The sequence below is a fragment of the Anser brachyrhynchus genome (assembly GCF_964034855.1).
Source record: "Anser brachyrhynchus genome assembly, chromosome: 6".
Lineage (NCBI taxonomy): Eukaryota > Metazoa > Chordata > Aves > Anseriformes > Anatidae > Anser > Anser brachyrhynchus.
In genome coordinates this window covers 42,692,594-42,712,913 of record NC_137700.1, presented here as the reverse complement: position 1 = coordinate 42,712,913, position 20,320 = coordinate 42,692,594, and the positions used below count along the sequence as shown (strand labels likewise).

Genomic DNA, 20,320 nt, shown 5'->3' with positions numbered 1-20,320 from the left:
GAATTTTAGAAAAAATAAATACCTTAAGTATCTTTTTTTTTTTAAATTCCTGTAATTCAGTATTGCTCAGAGAATTAAGATATCCTAAAATCCAGAGGAAAAGGAAAGAACTTGTGATAGTTTTTGTCTGCATTTGAGCTAAAGGTTAGCTCAAAACTGAAAGGCATGTTTGACTTCCAACAACTGATCAAGCTGCCCTCCTGCAGTGTGCACTGGGAAAAAAGAAAAAAGATAAATGCCTTTAGATATATGAAAATATAAATATATACATATATACACCTATACACTATCTATCTATCATACACACAAAGGTCCTCATCTGGGCAATGCAGCAGTATGGATGAGCCTGGCAAACTCTGCGTGAGCTGATGGAGCAGAGTCCTATCTCCTTCTGTAATGACACCTGGAAGCCAAAAACACAATGAAAGACTGCAGTAAGAAACTAAAATTAGTATCCTGAGCTACTCAGAATGACTTGAATTTGTCTTTCCAACCTCCGCTCTTTGTGACTGAGTTCATTTTTCAAGGTGCCAGACGAGCCGATGAGCGATTTCCACATCGCGCGCAGTGGAGTGCCTTCGTGCATGTGCATCCCGTGCAGCTCAGCCAGCAGCAACAAGAAACTCTGCCAGGGATCACTCTACGAAGGAGATATTCCTAAAAAATCAGCTGCACAGCCTGCTGCACAGCCATTTCTTAGAGGTGTTATAAAAACACTGCGATACCACCAGAAAAACCTATTCATTTTCAAATGGGACTGCCTACAGCACACTCACTGCCATTTTTTTTGGACATATAAATACATGTTTTGCTACTGGCCTCTTCAGGAATAGCAAAAGAATGTAAGGGATAAATACTTAACATTTAAAATCCTGTATAATTTAATAGAACTGCTCACAAAATTGTATCTGACAATAATAATTCCTGATGTGTATAGACTACGTGCAATAAAGGGCTTTTAAAAGAGATGGAAATAATCAGATTAAAGACTACAAATTAGAATAACCATTTACACGTAAGAGATTGAGTGAGGCAAAGTACCAATTAACCGAATAAAATGAATTTTCATTTAGAATAATGAAGCTTGATAGACTGTCTTACTCACTTAGTCACTTCGTCCCTAATTCACACAGACAAACTATTACGTTTGTTTTCACTTTCAGACAAGGGAAGGTCAGCATATGTAGCACAGAGTTTGTGCCTGGCAAAAATTCACAGCAGACAGCTGAGAAATGTAAATTTCTGCTCCGCCAAAGGCTAGTTTGGTAGGTAATCACGCTATCTGCAGGCACACACATTCATGGACTATACACAGCTTAACAAGAATTCATAGGGAAAACATGTTATCTGTATCTTTAAACATAACTTTTTGGAAAACATCTTATTACAGACCAAAATATTTTTTTTTATTATTTAATTTTTTATTTATTTTTTTAATTCCACTGACCATATTTAGCTGGTCCTACCTATCTTTCTCAACATCACGAGCATGTCTCCAACCCTACCATGGCTAACAGTAGTTCAAATCCATTTCAATTAGTAATGCTGAGCTCTCCAGTGAATATAAATCACCGGTTGTCACTAGCAGATTAAGCACTGCATTAGCAGGTCTGCTCCGCAAAGGATTAAATGACAGTGTTTGCAGTGGGGTTGACATGCCACCATTAAAAAGTGACACTTGCCGCATTAAAAATGGCGAGAAATTTTTCAATCAAACAGACTTTACAAATACATCAAGGAACACGAGGCAGTTGTATGGAGTATTACAGGTTTTTTTTCCCCCTTTTTTTTTAAATTTTATTTTCTTGACTTTTTGGCACTGCTACTTACCGGGATTAGAATCAAAGCAATTATGGAGATGTGCCATAAATCATAGCAAAAAGATAATTGCTTTAGAAGTGTTTCAAACCAGGAACATATTGAACTTTGGCTGTAGCCTTAATTTTTGGAAAACTCTCCATATTCAGGTAATGTATGCCTTATCTGAAGGGACACTTCTTTTTCAGGCTGTGCTGAGTGGCTCTCAATGAAGCAATAAAAAGGCTGTGAAGGCTTTAGGGATACCATATTTAAAATTACACAGGTGAGACTTAGAACAGTCAGTTTCCACATCACAGAAATCCCAAATCAAGAAAACAGTACACTAGATCAAGCCGACAATAACAGTGAAGGAAGGACAACTTCAGAGAAATTAAAATTGTTTTCAAATTCAAAGCTATGCTTCCGTGTTGAAGTAAACAAAGCTTAGGACAATTACTGCATTTTCTTTCTCACAGAGGTACATTTATCTGCAAACACTTTAAAGAGCTCTTCTCACTGCTTTTGCAGTTGTCTGATCAGCTCTTTCAGTAACTCTCAGCAGGTGCTTTTCTGAAGTGGGGATGCTCAATCTCCATCAGCTAGCACTGAGTTGAGATTGGGCTAAGGTAAGCAGGTCCACGCTTAATGAAGTATAATTAATCAGGATGAAGTCAGCAAGCAAATTATAGTTAATAAAATAGTTTGCCATATGATCACAGAATGATTTAGGTTGGAAGAGACCTCCAAGATCACCTAGTCCAATGACTAACAGAAATACTTGTAGGTGCAACGCTTTTTCTTTTAGCTGTGATGAGTATTATTAAGCATGTCTTTCTCTCAAATCTGGACTGCTACAACCAGGAGCTAGAGAACCACAAAATATCCAGGGCTGGAAGGGACCCACAAGGATCACTTTGCCCAACCCCTGGCTCCACAAAGGACTACCTAAAAATTACACCGTATGTCTGTTGTTCCAAGTGCAATGAGCAAGGACACCATCTCAAAACTTTCATACCTTGTGTACAGAAAACTGTTTAAATAGTCCTGAAAACTTCAAATAAAATTCCTGGAGTTCCTTCCATTGTAAAAACAAAAACAAAAAAAACAAACCTCACACATATGTTAACTAAAAATCCCCAAATAACGTTTTTAAAAAAGATTCACACCCATTAACACCCACAAACTGAGGTTTTAATCACAAAGGAATAAGTTAAAATAACTCAAATCTGAGGCTAAGTGTAAAGCCGCATGGTTTCAATGTAATTAATGAAATGAATCATTTTTATATAGGTTCTTGCACAACTGCAAGACTCTAAATATAACCGTGATAGCTGTAAAAGCACTGAATAACACAGCTGAGCAAGAAGGGCCCTCTTTTGGCAGATCACCTCAGCCAGACCTACACCACTTGTGACGTCTGCCTGAAGCGTGCTTCTGAATCTCCAGCGATGCTTTTCAGCACCCCTCAGCAATGCGTCCCAGTCCTCCACTTGTCTGGGTTTTCTTGTTTTGCTTTCTGGATGCTCCCCCCACCCTGTGTGGAGCCATCCCATCACTCCCACTTGAGCTTCCTATGCTTGCAGATGCCCAGGTCCCTTTGATCATCTCTTTAGTAAGCTAATTAACAACAATTCCTTCAGCCTCTTTGAACCAGCCACTTCTAAATCCCGGTGATTCTCGTCGCTCTGACCTCTCCCAGCCCAGATCATCCCCCAGGTGCTCGCAGGGCACTGGGGAGGCCTCACCAGTCCAAATCCGAAGGGCTCGATCTGTTCACGGCCTCAGAGGTTGGAGCACTGCACGCACCGCGGCACGGGATGGATCGGCCCGGGCCCTCCGAGGTTCTGCCGTGGAGCTCGTGCTGCGCCGCTCGTTGCTCCTGCTTCTGGCTTCTGCACCTGCCCTGCATCTGCATGCTGTCCTCTCCACAATGGTTCCCTAATTACTCAAGGCTGCTTTGAATGCCATTAATATAACACTTCCCATGCAAGCCAAGCCGTTAACAGACACAATACATAACACCACACAAGGGACTGTGAAGGCCACACACCTGCACTCCTCAGGGCAGGGTTTTTCCAATTAATCGCTGCTCTGAAGGCCTGGGTTTCATCGCATCCATCTTTCCCCGACTTGCTTCTCAGACAGCATCCTCTGAGATGGGGTCAGAACCTCACGGCAGCATCTCTGGCTGCTCCACACGGGGCATGTCACACCGCCACAGGAACACGCCTGATATGACAGGGCATGCCACGTCATCTCTTACACATCTTTCCAACTGCTTCCTGGGGACCACTGATATTTAATTGTTTTGGTGTTTGTCCTGGAAATGAAGGTAAGCTGACCGGCCTGTGAAACCTCCAGCTCCCCCTCACCTCCTTCCCAAAGTGGGCCCGTACAAAGTCCTCTGCCAGGCTGAGCAGTGCCTGCTGGCCCCCGACACCTCCCAGACACGGCCCCCGTGGGGCTGCTTGGTCTGGGTTGGAGACACCGAGCCCCTCAGATCACCGTTTGTCCTGGCCCCGCCACAGGCCGCACGAGCGGCCACGATATGGCACCGGTGCTGGGTGGCCCGAGTGGCCTGGGCCCCGCTCGTCCCCAGGCAAGGCAGGAGCCTGACGAGCAGCGCTGAGCACCCCTGCCCGGGGAGATGCTCTTGCAGACCTTCTTTCACCTATCTATTCACATGTCGAACCCCCAACCGCTTCGTTCAGCGACACCTAAGGCAAATCGATCCCAGTCATCTCGTTAGGGTACGGCTGGTAAAGGAGGGGAACAAATTCAGCTCTGCAAAAACAGAAGTCTTGTCAGAAGGCAAAAACTTCACAAGAAGTTGGTTCTTCTCTTTTCAGTCACAGGGACAGGTGCTCTTCCTCCCAGCTTAGCTGGAATTCACAGTCCTTCCCTCTAACTGCAAGCACAGTTCAGCAGAGAGACGCTCATTACAGGGGTAATCTGGACCCCAAACACCAGATCTGAGCCAACCCAAGCGTCCACCATGCTACAGCTTCAGCCAGCAGGGAGGAGGCAGAGACTGAACCCACAACACCAGACCCTCGATGCCATCACCATGTCCACCTGCCCCTCACCCAGCCGCCGGCCGGTGACTCCACACGCAGCCTCGAGCCTGCTCCCAGGAGAAGCGCAAAGGCCGCTGGAGACATATTTCCTGAGCTAAGAGAGCTGGATGGCTGCGGTGTTTACATCTGCAGTGCTCCTGCAGGCTTGCCAGGTAATTCTGTATGGTGAAACTCCACGATATCCCATTTTTTTTCAGAAAGAACAAACCATTTCCAGCTTTTTGCAGTTTTCTTGCTTCTACCTCTTGAACTGATTCCCTTGTTTCCTGACCACTTTCCCCATTTCCTTTCGGTGACGTGCCTGGTTGAGGTAGTGGTTTCTGCAGCGCAGGTCTGTGTGCCTGACAAATAAAATCTACCCTGAGCTTGTAGAGAAAAGCATTACAGAGAGCAAGTACTGCTGCTGCTCGGGGCAGAATTTAGCAAACAGTTAACAGAGCACCTCACATCGCGTTATCAACATCCTGAGCTGGTCCCACAATTTGATATGCAGAAAAGCTTATGATCGCTGCAGAGCCAGGCCTCCCTTTTCCCCCAGTCCCTTGTGCGAGAGAGTATTATATCAGCATTTTGGTGAACATTTGAATAACCTCAGCTTTTGGAGCACACAAAGAGGAGCAAACCTACTCAAAGGGTGTAGGAGGAAAGGCCTCAGCTTATTTTTAGCAGAGGAGGTTTATAAATTGCTGAGTTATTACTTTCAACCTCAGCTCACCCCATTGATCCCTTTGCTACCAGGAACCACTAGAAATTCTCCATCAGAGGTCAAATCCTATGAGACTAGTTCAAGTTTTGTGACAGATGCTCAGCACAGAAGAAATTATCTCCAGATAATGAGTTATAACGTGAAAAGCCTGGGTACAGCTGTGGCGAGGAGCAGCTATAACCCATGTCAATAGCACAGGCTGCAGCGGCATGAGAAGCCCATACTCCCCACTGCCACTGAAGCAAAAGGCAGAAATAACACGGCTCCAGCTGCTCTGGCACTGCACAGCACATGGCCCACCTCACCAGGCACAAAACCTGTGTTTTTCGGTCACCAGTGCCATGGGCACACAGCCTCAGCCCAGCTGCGGACCCCCAGGTGATGCTCACAGCAGAGCTGGTGTTACGGGCTGGCCCCCAACCCAGGGCAGGATCGAGCCACGAAATTCTGAGTTGAGATGAAAGCACAAGTAGTTATTATGGTGAAAAAGGAAGGAAAAACATTGAGTTATTTTATAAGCAGATGTCTACCATTAGGTCTACGCCACAGCCATTTTACAGCCCTATTTCATATCCAAACGTGTCTCCTGCTGCATAAATATTCATTATCTGTCCTTCTTGGTCTAATTTTAGTTAAATAAAGATCTCTGCAGCAAGGCTGTATTTTGAATTATTTACTATTTCACCTATGAGCTCACCAAAGCAGTAAGTTCATGAAGACAGAAACATGGAGAAGGAAAAGAGCTTTATTCAGCAGATAGTCTGGCTTTTCAGGATACCAAGCAAACAATTAATGTGGGCCATCGAAGAAGTTACAGGGCTTCCGTCTAAAATCTTATAGGAACTAACACTGAAGGACAAACATCTTGACTCATTTTAAAGTCTCATTAATATCTTCAATAATACTAAGCAATTGCTGCCCACACCCTACATTCATTACACTTTACCGAACACACACGCAGAACCTTGGCAATGAGCACAACAATTTGCATTTACATTTTTGCAAGTTCCAGTATCACTTTTTTTTTTTTTCCCCCAATAGGCTTGTACAGGAGATTGAAGTAACAAATTAGGGTCACCTTTCCCCGTGCGTTGTCAGCAAATCAATTTGCGACGCCTTTCAGACAGAGTTCATCCATAAATTAGGCAGTCTGCAACTGATTCACAGAAGAAACCCTAGAGCAGCAGAGTGAAACACCAATAAAATTTTACAATTAACTTGAGAAGTTGCCTTTTGTTCCATCCCAGTGGTCCTTTTATTTTTCAGATGCAGAAAACATATCATCATACAGATGCTCCCTTGTAATAGATCTATATGAATATTTAAAATCGGTTCTTGAGAACTAAAGCTAATTACATACGATGGAAAATACATACAGGAGAATTATATGCCACACAATGGCCAGATTAAATGCTTGTGTTTCAGTGGCAAAGTATTTCATTTGGGAGGGAAGGAGGGGAGGAAGGGAATAACAAAAGCACAATGTATGGGCTGTCTACGTATTCAGACAAACCAGAAAAGGAGAACATGACGTCTGGATATTTGAGAGCTCGCACATAGCACATCAAGAAGATGTTACACAAAAAGTTAGGTAGCAGCTTTGTGGCTTAAATATGCCAGCACCACCACAAATCACACTGCTAACTGCTCGGGTTAAAACGAGCCTCCCAGGCTCTGACAACTTTCTTTGCATGCAGAGACCTTTCTATAACCGTATTCAACCCTGTTCTGAAGTCCCATTAAAATGTGATAACTCTACAATCTGGCGAGTGCAGACCTGGAAATGCAGGAAGGATGCAGGCACCCCTGCACCCAGTCTGGCATCCCAGTAACTGGGAACCCCCGCAGGGCTGGGAAAGGACTGGAAACCCACACACTGGCAGCAGCGCTAGCCAGAACCTTCCCAAAGACATGGGAGCAGCAAGAACAATGGTTTGGGGGGGATTAAAGCTGCGGCAACAGGAGTTCCTGCTACCCAGACTAGCACAACACGGCCAGGGACTGCACTTGCAGGACTCGACCCCGCAGCTGCCCGCAGCTGCTTGTGGAGCCTGTGCCCCAGCACAAAATCGTTCCCGCTGACCAGCAACGCTCTCTGGCAAACAAAATGCGTAAGAGACCATTACAAAACCAAGGAAGCGGGTCAAGCCAGATGTTGAACTCATGCCCCGGATAAATCCTTGTGGCACCTGCTCTGAGATGGCTCCGCACGGCGAGGCAGCGCTCTGCGAAACACGCCGGCATTCACTCGGGGTAACAGCTGCTTGTGCACGTAGGGGCTGGCTGGGCATGCACCAAAACCTGCTCCTCGGGTATTTATTGCAGAGACACAGCTGCAGCGGGGACAGACGGCAGCTCCAGGGTCCTGCAGCTCCCCGGCACCGAAAGCCGCAGCGATAGCCGGGCCTGCTACTGCACATGTACTGCAGCAGCTGGTGGCAGGGGGCCGTATTTCTCTTCTCCTGCAACAGTCCCTAAGTTAGCAGATAAATTTAGCTACGTAAAGTAAATATATGACAAAAAGCAGCAGCTTTAATTCAAAATCAGGCTTTAGGACACGAAACGCATCTGATTTTCTCATGCATTATTAAGTGCTACGCCTACCAATAGGCCATTTCTCTCAAAAAAAAAGATCATTACCAATGCAAATATCTAGGGATGCTGAAGTTCTTTACAGCCTGGAGTCTCCAAAAAATAAACAGAAAGTTCTTTACGGCCTAGAGTCTCCAAAAATAAACAGAAGCCATGCATTTACTATTAAGATTAAGCTAGAAAGCCTCTGAGCTATTGGGAATGTAAAACCCAGGCCAGCAGCCTGTGCTGCACCCCAGGATGCAGGCATGTATTTCAGGGCAGATTAGGCTTTCTTGGGCAGGAAGGGGCAGGGAGGAGATTTCCCTTTGCTCAAGTTTGAAAAAAAAAAAAAAAAAAAAAAAGCAATAGTATCATAAAAGAGGAACAAGAAATAAAAAGTTAACCCTGAGAGGAAAAGCGCTGATGCAGGCTGGAAAAGCCACCAGGCCAAGTGACAAGTGACAGCAGCGTGCAGCCCGGTGACACCGGTGCTGTGCAGCAGCTTCCCATCACAAACACCGATGCCGGGCTGCGAGGGCGATCCGCCACTGAAACAGGCTCCGTGGGAATGCAGCAAACTTTCCAGCACTTCAGCTCCGATCGGCACCAGACTGCTGAAATGTGCATAAACAAGATATAAGGAAGCAGCACGGCCTGAGGTGCAGCAATGACGGCGGCAGACAGACAGACAGACAGACAGACGTGCTGTGCCAGCACTCAGACCCCAGCCGGGCTCAGCGCCTGCAAACACGTCCTGCACCGGCCACCTCACCAAGCCCCACGGGCGCCCGGTTACTAGAGCTTATGGCTGGCTTTTTGGGATCACAGCCATGAATAGCATCAGACAAAAAACGGCCTTTACACTTTTATTTCCTTTAAACTTGCTTTTTACGGGAAAGAAAAAAGCAGACCCATTAAGACAACAACAAGAAAACAAAACACATTCCAGCAAAGTGCTTCAAAATCTCTGCACATAGTCTGCAGCTGTTTATATTAACATGAATCACTGCACTCAAAATTCTGCCTTTTTTTTTTTAATGTCCTGTTATATCTTTTAAGCTTCTATCGATCACTTCAAAGAAAAAAACCATAAGCAAAACAAACAAAAACCCAACAGCCAATCTCTGCAGAAGCAGTAGTTGAGGAGCAGTCAGGGTGCTGCCGGTAACCCCCCAGCAAACAGCTGAGCTAGGGCAGAGCTGCAAAGCTTCACCTCTCACACGTGGCCCTGCAGAGACACGCCACAGCACTGCAAATAATCAAGGACATTTCCCGGTTTGTGCAGGTGACTCAGAACAGGTAGTCTTGCACATTGGCAGCAAGCTTCCTAAATGAAAATCTATTTATTTTTTCTTTTTGAATTGATGTCAGAATAAGGAGGAATGAGTACCCGAGGCAAAAAACGCTTCTGTTTCTGTGGCTGGCCCCGGAATACAGCTCGACATGTCTATAAAAGTCACTGGGACAGCACAGCCGACCCCCAGACGTACATATTACGAGGCTCCCCATGAAGGTCCCCCCGAGCAGAAGCTGGCAGGGTGGCGTTGTGCAACCCGTCGGAGGCAGTGTTGTAACCCCGCTCCCCCCGCACAGCACTCGGCACACGCACAGCGTGCTGCTTTCCCTCTCTCTGTGCCCGAGAGGAGAAACGTGCAGTGGGGCCAAGAAATAGACACCTGGGAGAAGGTGAAGATTTGGGGCCTAGAAACCTACTGCACTGATTAGGCACTCTTCAGCATAAACTGCACAATATATACAGTAAGCTTTAAAAAAAATCTTTACATTAGGCTTAGAAAAAAGGAAAAATCTTTACAAAGTTAAAGGCATTATTCGAAGGACCACTGTGTGCATAGTTAAGCTCATTTTTTAAGCTGTAAATTAGCATACGCTTTGAAATGATGCTAGGTATTCCATGGCAAACGAAGACCATTTCAGATAACGGTGGTTCTGAAATCAGAGACACGGAGACTTGAGGTAGAACCCACCAAGGAAGACAACGATCTCTGGTGGCTACGCTGACAACAGGCACCGAGCTGCCTGAACCGCCAGCAGCTGCATTGCCAGAGGTGTCCTTCACACGTGCCTTCCTCACCTCCCCTTCATCGTCCTTGTCTCAGCTTTACAGCCCTACAAACGGATGGATTCAGGTCCGTTCCTGGAGGCAATGACACTTGTACTGTAAAGCCAGGCTCCTGACATGCTGTAAAAAACTAATGGGCACTTCAAATTGGGGCTGGAAGCGGTAACTTTCCTCCGCGATTACCATTATGGGGAACTGGGGGATCTCTGGGGTGGGCACAAACAGCACGGCCAGCTCTCAGGCCACCCCAGCCTGCTCGCCTTCCCAGTTAATGCCTGTTCCCATGAGAAATCAGACAGAGCATAGCTTGAAGACGCTCCAATCAAATGGTAAGAACTTACGTGTGGGACAAACCAAACCAACCCAACCCAACCCAACCCAAGCCAGTTCACCCTCTCCCTCTTTATTGGTATTTGGGCAACACTTCGGACTGTATACATACCTAATCTACACAGAAATACAGTAAGAATAGTAAAACTTCCAATATATAAGGAGGAATGCGAAACAGTCCGAGGAACAGGTTAAAAGATCATCACAAGGTTTAACATACAAAGAAATCCCTGCTGGAACTGTGCCCCCTGCTCCCCCCTGCGTTACCTGCTTGGGGCCGGGAGCCCTCGGCCTCCATGCGCCCGTGCTACCGCCCGGCTCCTCTTCCTCTCCCTCATCCACTTACCCAACCGCACGTAAGTTGCACTCTCTGTATCTCCAGCCTGATGAAGCAACACTCTTCTGACAAACACTCCTTACAGTTTCACATATTTTTGCTACTCCAGTGAAGGAAGTACCTCAAAACAAAAGTGAAGGTTGCTGAACTGTTTTTGGTCTCGTTTGCTGCTGACCACGCTGCTCCTTTGGCCAACCAGCAGACGGTATGGTACTGTTCAGAAGCTGCTAACACACTGCAAGGTTGCCTTTTTTCTCTAAGGAAAACCCACAACACTCTCTACTTGCTGTTGGTACGGAGAGAAGGACAGGCACCCAGGGTTCGTATGGCTCCCAGGAGCTGCCTTGAGCCGTCTGACAGCAGCACACTGACCCAAACCCCTCAACTTCCACATACAGAACCCTGATGAGGAAGCTGCTTTTTCACATCTGCCCTGGACAGAGGTAAAGCAGTCCTGTCCAAAGACTAGGCTGGTGGAAAAAGTGAATTTATCTTCAGAACAAACGCTGTGAGGTTATTCTACTTGTCGTCACTAAAAGAAACACAGCATCAAAACAGTGAAATGTTATCCAAAACCACATTTTACACTGAGTCCTTAGGCATATTTGAGGTGCTATCAAAATGATAAATACCGACCCAAACCTGTCTTCCTAGGGAATCAGAAAACCTGCTACAGACCGTTCCTTTTGTGCAAGCCAGACCTATGGCACACTGGCTAGTAAGACCTATCTGCCCAACAGACATAAGCTTACAGCACTTTAACCAGCTTTAAAAACATATTTTTAGGTTGGCTAGGAATGATGGGCTACCCCCGATGCTGCAAGTCCATGCGTAACAATGTCCTGCCCATCAGTGGCACCCAGACAACCAGTATCTCACGTAAGAAAACTGGATACTTTAAACTTTGTTAAGTCAAAAAATTACTTACATTCTCATTTGTGTGTTAAATTACACTGACAAATGCAAAAATAAGTCCATTTCTCTTTTGTAATAAATCTGCCTGCAAAGCTCCTCATTTCAGGCAGAAAGCTTAAGACTGCAGCCTTCAGGCGTCAAGAGCCCCACAGATAATTCTCTCTTAACTTTTTCTGTCTAATGTCAGCTGGATCTAATTTTTTCTTCTGAATGAAAACGTAAATTTCATTACTGGAACATTATTAAACTTTTCGTTTCTTAACCTCTTCTGAACATCGATAATTCACTCCCAAAACAGGGACAATTTCCATCTGGGCTTACGCTTGCCTGATGAACTTGCAAGAAGACGAAGAGCTCCCCGCAGCCAGCTGCTGGCAGCCTGCGGCACGGGGTGAGCACCAACACTCGGTTTCCCCGAGCAGCGCTGGGTGCTGCCGGTCCCTGCTTCACCAGGGACTCCACCAGCTTCCAGCTTCCCATGACAGCAGGTCCTTGCTCAGCCCCCTCTGCCCTCGCAGACACCATGCACAGAGCACCACGCCGCCATGAGCAGCCCAGAAGGCTGACACTCACCTTCTGCTCTTGCCAAGCCAGATGGACGCTCATCCTCAAACCGTGGCTTCTGGTTAGCCCCTGCTTGCAGCAAACAACACGTGCTGGCGGGTCGTCACCGGACCCAAAGCACTTATCAGCTCCCTGTACATCACCAACTTTTTCTACCCGAAAACGCAGCAGCAGCATCTGAGCATCCCACGTACCAATTACAGCAGCCTTAGCCTCTTAACTGCAAGAATTAAGACTTAAGTAAGACTTAAGTTAATTACTGATTACTAGTCAGTAATTAACCAGGAACGAAGCTGAGCGGTAAAACACAAGCTATATATTGTGCTATATAGGGTTGTGACTCCTGGTACCTGCGAGCAGCTCTCAGTGCCCGCACTAGTGTACAACCTCAAGTTTGTGATTTATTATGCAAGCCAAGAAAGCTTGCCTTAAATAAGGGCTCCTGACTGCATTGTTTTTGCTTTTTCTCCTTTAGGTGACATGACAAAATGTATGTCCCCAAATACACATCTCTTCTTCATTACCTGCAGAATGGCAGGATGCCTTGCGACAACGTTTCTGCATTGGCCACTCCCCTGCTCCTTTCTACTCAGTTCAGTCTTAAAGGAAAAAAAGAAAAAAGTTATCCTGTTTCTATGATATCTCAGCTTCTTCCTTGGTGTCTGAAAAACTCTTCACAGGCAGTACAATTCGCTGAAATTATTATTTCACAAAGTGTTTGCGTGCACATGTATTTTATGCTCAGCATCGTGCAGCCCTGTGCTGTACAACCAAGGGTTCTGCACGCTCAGGGAAGGAGCCGCCAGGTGAGCTCCAGAAGCTGGGTAGAGCTGAGAGCGCACGCGTACTTGCAAGTCTGCCAGTTCGTTTCCTCACGCTGGAAGCCTGGCACCCCTCAGTGCATTCATTTAAAGCTCTTTAAACCTGGACTCTCTCATCCGTCCTTAAAAGAAGGAGGTAAAACACCCAGGAGCCTTTTCCTGCTTTCCCAGGACACTTGGGGCTGGTGGGCCGGGGACGCCGTGGCTGGAGTCACCCAGGAACAAGTTCCACAGCCGACACGGCAATTCTTTGTAGTGCAGCTTTGCAAAAGGAGCGAGGCATTTGCAGACACACCGATCGCTCTCTTCTGCCTCCTTTCCAGCCCCTGCTACCCCTTGGTTGCCGCGACTTCCCCAAAGCACTGCAGAGAAAAACCGCAAGGCAGCAGCTGGAGAGGCCGGCAGGGAACGGCAGGTAACGGAGCCTGGCAGGCAGCACCCCACGGGTTAAACTGGAGGAAAACCAAACTGCGTTATCCCCACGGCTCCAAACCAAATGCTGAGCTGCGGGTGCTTCTCCTGAGAGCACACGCCTTTCTGAGCACATATGTTTTTCAGGGAGTTTAAAGAAGTTCAGGAGGTGGGACTGCTTTTGTACAGCCCAGCACACTGTTACGTGCTCGCAGTATTGCTCTGCAGTGTAAAGATAACAGTCCGGGCAAAATACATATTTTTTTCCAGATAAGACAGAGTATGAGCGAAACTCAGCCCATCTCCCTTACGTCCCCTCCCAGAATCTCTCAGGTATTCGCTCTGCGATGTGTGCCAGGACGTACATCTGCAGCCTCCTTAGCGGGCTAGGGATGCGACTTACAAACGTGAGAACACTGCAAAAAAAACTCACTGTTCGCAGCATAAAAAAATCATTGATAGCACCTCATCAGGAGCAAAAAAAATAGCAATATGCATCTCTACCTAGTGCCTTGGAGCCTTAAAGACATTTGAACTGTTACAGCCAGAAAACGTTCTCTGAAATATCCACTGAAAAAAAGCAGTGAAAGTCAGGTGTGATATTCAGTCTTACACAGTGCACTTTCGATTTATTCTACACCTCATTGCTACCACCCACATACTAATATACTAACGTTCAAGATGATAAATTGCAGGAAAATTAAGGACTGTAAAGAATGTGCAGTAAACAACAATGGAAGAACAGCTCGTGCAATATTTATTGGGTCCTGTAACCTTTAAAATCTCCAAACCCTTACTGATGCAGAAGACCAAGATTAAGATGGCTTTTATTTAAAAACCTCCCTGTAATGCAGTAAGTTCTCAGATAAACATGTATTTAGGTCAGTGGCTTCCCCGCCCTCTCCAAAAAGTGTGCCACTTACCCAAAATACGGGAATCTCTCTCCGGTAGAGCTGCTGCGTCTTTTGAGAGTGTATAATTAGATCCAGCACCCAAGGACATATCACTTATTTTGTCCTAATGGCTCCTCTACGTTTTTGCATCAGGATTTTTCTCTCTTTGGTGCCACATAAGAGCAGCCTTTGAAACAGAAATAGGTTTTCTGGTCAACTGTGGTATTTATTATGAACTATTAATACTGCAACTTCTGCAGCAAGATCCTCTTTGAAAACCTTACGGAAGAATAACCAAGGTTACTCACTGGTGCTTAAAACATTTTTGTGCCACAAATTTTGTTTGTGAAACTCATTAAGTGCCAGAGACTTCATGGCTGTGCACGGACCACGTTACACTGCTTTGACAAAAGCAGACTCTCTCCTCTTAAACATGCAGGATAACTGCAGAGCCTTTACAAGACTTCAGCTGTCTGAGTACTCAGAAGAAGAGTGGACTTCATCTATTTTAGACCTTCTTCCAAAAATGCTGATTTCTGTTTTGTCTAACTTTTTACTACTTAAAGCTTCCTGTTGCAACTTCAGCCCGCTATATTATGCATCCACAAAGGACAAAATTGGGCCAGAAGATGCAAATTGTCTGAAAAGAATAAATCGATTAATGAAAAAGAGAGGAAGAGCAAAACTAAGCACGGACAGCATAGCCATCCTGTAGCACCCTATGGGAACTGCAACATTTACGTTTGTCTGTGTGTGACTGCAATCCTGCAGTGCTACTGGGCCACTCAATCCTAGAAATTTAAACAAAAATGAGAACAAAATGAGTTGGCCTGGGGGGCTTATGCGGTTCTCCCCGTGCAACATCTGTTCCCTCTCTCCTCCCCACAGCTTCTGCTTCCAGCCCTGATGCAGACGCAGGGCGCTGCACACATCCGTTCTGCTCGCAGGTTTTAAATAAAGCTGGAGATCCCAACTTGATTTGTTCAAAACGAGCACGATGCTCATTTCCATACGCACAATGGCCAAGTTTTAAGCATCAGCCATTTGTGCAACCGCTGCCGTTTTAAGAAGCTGGGTTTAAAATGCGAGCGCGCAACACGGGGCTAAAGCCAAGTAGGCGTGATGCCAGCCAGCCGAAGGGTGACCTCCCAAAGGTGGGCACAAAAGCAGACGTGAGCAGCCAGGGGCATTCCCCCAGCCCGTACCGGCGCACAGGGCTGCTCTGCGGGGCAGGACCTGGCATTTCTCCTTGCTGAGCCCCACGTCCACCTGGAGGGCAGCACAGCCGCCACGTCCCCCAGCCGCTCTTCCCGTGCCGCCCGCAAGCCGGCCTCGGCGACGGCCAGGTGTCAAGGGGACGAAGATGCTGGAAGCACCCCCGAGGGACCTGCTGGGGCCCATCACCCAGCCGGACATCACGCCGCAGAGCGAGCCTGCTTTGCCCCACTCATGCCCCCCTTGGAGCCCCCCCCAGCTTGGCCAGGTTTTGGGCCACCTCGCTGCCCCTGAATGCAGCCCGCACCTCTTCTAGGCTCTCACACCCTCACTTAGGCATTTTAGTAGTGCAGGAGAGCAGCATAAGTATAGAACTGTATGCATGGCCTCCAAATTAGTTTCATCGCTGCCTACGCACTCAGCAGTCACATTCACCACTTCAGAAACACGAACACGAGAATGAGCTTTTCTTGCCCCAAACAAGAGCAGAGAATTATAAATTAAATATCACCACTATATTTAGAAAATAAGCTCTCTTTCCACTGCAGTTATAATTATGGAAGTGTCATAACAACTTCAGCTTCCCGGGATAAATAAGTATTATCTGCAGCAAAAACATTTAAACACGGCACGTCCTCACCTACATTAACGGCTGCGTCAAAAAGGTGTAGGTCAAAAAAAAAAAAAAAAACCTTCCCATGAGAATCTGGTGTAAGCAAGCATGCAGTGCCAGTCACAGCTCTCGTCCCCTACCTCCCCACCTTCTCCTATTCCCAGCCCCAGAGAACCCAGAGATCTGGGGTGGACGCTGATTGTTTGCGGTATGAAAAGTCAAGACAAGTTTTGTCCGTCAGAGATGAGCAGAGGATGCCGGATGGCCTTTGATCTGAGAGGTTTACACTCAACCTTTTATTTTTCCTTCCTGGATACTTACATCCTGCTGGCTCAGAAAACCGGGCAGCAAGATGCACACAGCGACCTCCTGAAGGGCGGCTCAGATCCTTCTCCTGGATGAGCACCTGTGCCGCATTTTTTCCTTAATCCTAAATCCAGGGAGAATCTTCTACAACGATAAATCTTCCATTTAGCTCTCTCGGCATCTCAGCTTTGCTAAACCACGATTCCATGCAAAATTTATCGCTTCAATATTTCTAAGATATTGACCGAAGAAGAAGGGATTAGTATTCCAAATACACAGACAAAATTAATCCCAAAGAAATTAAACAGAATCTGAAATGTGACAGCTCCAAAATGTAGAGCACCGATGATCTGAATCACAGTCTGCCTTACTTGAACTTCGCTCCGACCACTGAGCAAGCAGAATGCTTGTGTGTCATTTCTAAAATGCATACCTGGATCTCGCAGCAAAGATTTAGGGCTCGGCTCTTCACCGAAATGAAAACTGCTTGGAAAACAAGACGTGTTTATACGTAAATAACCGTCAAAGAGGCAGGAGCAGTCATTTCTAAGATTGTCAGGATTTTTACTTGTCTTTTTATACTCTTGTAATCTTTCATTCCTTTTAATCAACATGAAATACATTGTGCATCTGAAAGTAAGCACATTTTTGTTTGGCCGTAAGAGGCATCGCACACCCTTGGAAAGCGACGCACCGACACAAGCAGGGGAACCCCTTTTCGACGAGGACAACACCTTCGATCCAGGCTCTGCATCCCCTGACAGGGCAGGAGGACGTGTGGCTGCCTGCCGGGAGCCCTCTGGTGAGATTATCTTAATTGTGACCACATTTAAATTACTTAGGTATTATTCTGACTGCGAATAACTTGATAAACGTCAGCTGCAGAGATTTTTCTATTTAATTTATCTGCTGGAATGCATTGAGACATACCCAAAATAGGCATTGCCTCTATGCAACAGGTACCTTGATTTAAAGGAAAGACTACATTGCGTGGTGAAAGGCAGACTAATACACTGCACGCTCATGACAATGGACGTTATAAGCCTGTAATACTTTCCTGATCCATTCTTGTTAACCAAAGGATTACAATCCATTCACATCGCTGAGTTTTCCCAGCCACTTAAGCTAGTACAGCCAATACATATTTATTGAATTTCTTCAAGCAAACCCAGCAAAGCCCTTCAAATTTAAGCCCAAAGCATTAAAATCAGCTTTAAGTTTTTTTGGGGGCTGTTTTAGATGCATATTTTATTTAGGCTCATTGGTAACATGGTAATCTAGAATAATCATGAGGGCTTAATGGCAAATTCACAGAGCGTTCGCAGAAATGTCCAAAAAGAACTGAAAATGTTCCATTTTGATGTTAACTTGGGAACTGTTCTTTGAAAAAAATACAGCTTCAAACAGTCGAGTGAAGTCTAACACATACCTCTAACGTACTTGTACGGTGTCCTTGGAGCTTCAGCGTTCAAATGCAGCACAAGCGAAGATTACAGCAGTAATTAAGGCACTTTCTTTTAGAACCGGTGCCAGAGATTCTTCTCTATCCCTCAACAACAAGGAGCCACAATGGACTGCAAAAGGCAACACTGGCTAGGGCTCGCTGTACTGGCTTTTGACAGAAAAGCAAAGCTTTTTATTTGCTTACGTATTATTTGCGGAACACCCAGGGCAGGATCTCTGCAGCTGCACGACATCCACAAACCAAGGATCATTTAGTCAAATCACAGTTTATTAAACCTGAGAGCTTCTGATTCTCCAATTTCAGGTATTTATTGTCACTACGCGTTTTAAGCAAGTGTTTACTTTGCAATTCAGGCAACTTAATCCTAGCTTTAATATCTCAATAGAGACAAGAATATTCAAAATAATAGGTCTGAATGACCCAAATGATGTACAGACCATACTCGTCCTATCCGTACATTCAGAAAGGACATCCCACCTTCTCAGGAAGGAAATGGCATATGGAGCTAATCTATTCAACTGTCAGCTTTTTTCCACGTATAAACAAACAGAGGAAAGCCATCACAGTCTTTAAATGTTAATAACGGGAGGAAAGGGGTAGAGGTCAGCTCTTTATTGCAAACTTCAAGTTCCACCGTAGGAAAAACAGATGTAATGGACCAAAATGTATTTCCCCAAAATAACTTAATTCTAAAACTGCAGTTACAAAAAACAAACAAACCAACAAAAAACAACCAACCAACCAAAAAACCCTTAATGCGTCTTTTCCAAGTAAAGCTTGTTCATTATCTTCTTGAATTCCTAGTTAACCTCGGGAACTGGTTTTACACGCTACGCAGAAGTAGTACTTCCCAAGTTATGTAGAAGGCTAAAAATATTTCAGCAAGTTCCGTCCAATTCTAAAGTTTCTATGAGAAAAGTAGTTTTCCCATAGATAAAATCACAGCATACAAACCTACAGTTTGAAAACAGTTCATATTCACTTCCAAATGTCTTAAGAGTGAGTAACCTCTTTGGTTACTCACTCACTTTTGGTTAAGTTTGGCATTGGAATGGGCTGCCCAGGGAAGTGGTTGAGTCACCATCCCTGGAGGTCTTTAAGAGACGTTTAGATGTTCAACTTAGCGATATGGTTTAGTGGAGGACTTGTTAGTGTTAGGTCAGAGGTTGGACTGGGTGATCTTGGAGGTCTCTTCCAACCTAGACGATTCTGTGATTCTGTAACCCACCGCATCGGCTCTTCAAATCAGGTATAAAGGGAATTGTGAAGGGGTATTTTAGGTGTAAAGCATGGTACCTCCATGCTTTGGCAAACCTCATCAGGAAACTTGTGCTTCCTTTAAATATCCAAAAATGTATGGATTTAGGCTTTTAACCCAAAACGCTCCAGTAGTTTAAAATATCAATACGGATAAATCCCAACTCCAGCCACCCAGAGCAGCACTACTGCTATTTGGAGACCCGTGGGTGTATTTCCCACCCAAGGTAAAATACTGAAGTCTTACTTTACGATAGAGGTCGGGGTCACTGCAGGCAGGGCAGCGAGACCCGTGCCATGAGAGCAACCGGCGAAGCTTGACAAGCTGGCTGGACTTCTCGTGAGAAGGGGCAGGGGCACTCTGAAATTTTACATTTAGCATTTAGCAGCTAAGCAGAAGCAGAGTAAAATAGGTGTTATTAAAACGCCATATGTAATATCATATGGTATTTTCTTAAATAGTTCAGCTTCTTAGCTGAAGAGGACGTGAAATGATAATTCAATGCAAAACAGGCTCTGACTCAGTAGCACACTGCTTTGTAATTATCAATTTTACATTTTTTTCCACAGTTCTGTTCAAGACTTTTAATAATTCAGTAACTTCCAGATAAAATTTAATACTAATTCTGCAGGTTTTGCATATAAAGAACTAGAGTGAACTGATGCACTGAGGAGCAGCAGAGGAGCTCGCTATTAAGAAGATGTTTTGCAGTTAAGAGAATGACTGATGCATGGATACGTCCTCCAACGGCTTTAAATAAGAACAAAAAAATGTAACTTAAGCTTCCCTTACAAAATCAAAGTGTTCTGGTGGTTGGTTTGTTTGTTTTTACACATACGTACAAACACTCAAATGGGGATATACACACACAACTTACACTTTATAAATGTAATTAATGCTGCATTTCTTCTATACTTTGGGTTTATTCCCTTTTATTTTTATTGAGCCAACAGTG

At 45.3% G+C, this 20,320-nt stretch overlaps 1 protein-coding gene and 1 long non-coding RNA gene across 9 annotated transcripts in view; one reads left to right on the top strand and one right to left on the bottom strand.

Moving 5' to 3' along the window:
• Positions 1 to 20,320, bottom strand: part of PTPRE (protein tyrosine phosphatase receptor type E) — a 99,827-nt gene that overhangs the window by 44,008 nt on the left and 35,499 nt on the right. Inside the window, exon 1 of one of the 8 annotated variants that reach the window (XM_080596608.1) lies at positions 3,546 to 3,705. The exons of 5 other annotated variants lie outside the window; for them this stretch is intronic. The gene's annotated coding sequence lies outside the window, so the exon portion shown is untranslated. Of the gene's footprint in view, positions 1 to 3,188; positions 3,514 to 3,545; positions 3,706 to 20,320 lie in introns of those variants that run through there. 2 more of the 8 variants (XM_080596613.1, XM_080596609.1) reach the window with 2 other exon arrangements.
• LOC308196898 lies at positions 3,888 to 5,647 on the top strand. The gene is made up of 2 exons (XR_013952490.1): positions 3,888 to 4,132; positions 4,650 to 5,647. It is a non-coding gene; the product is annotated as an uncharacterized lncRNA (long non-coding RNA).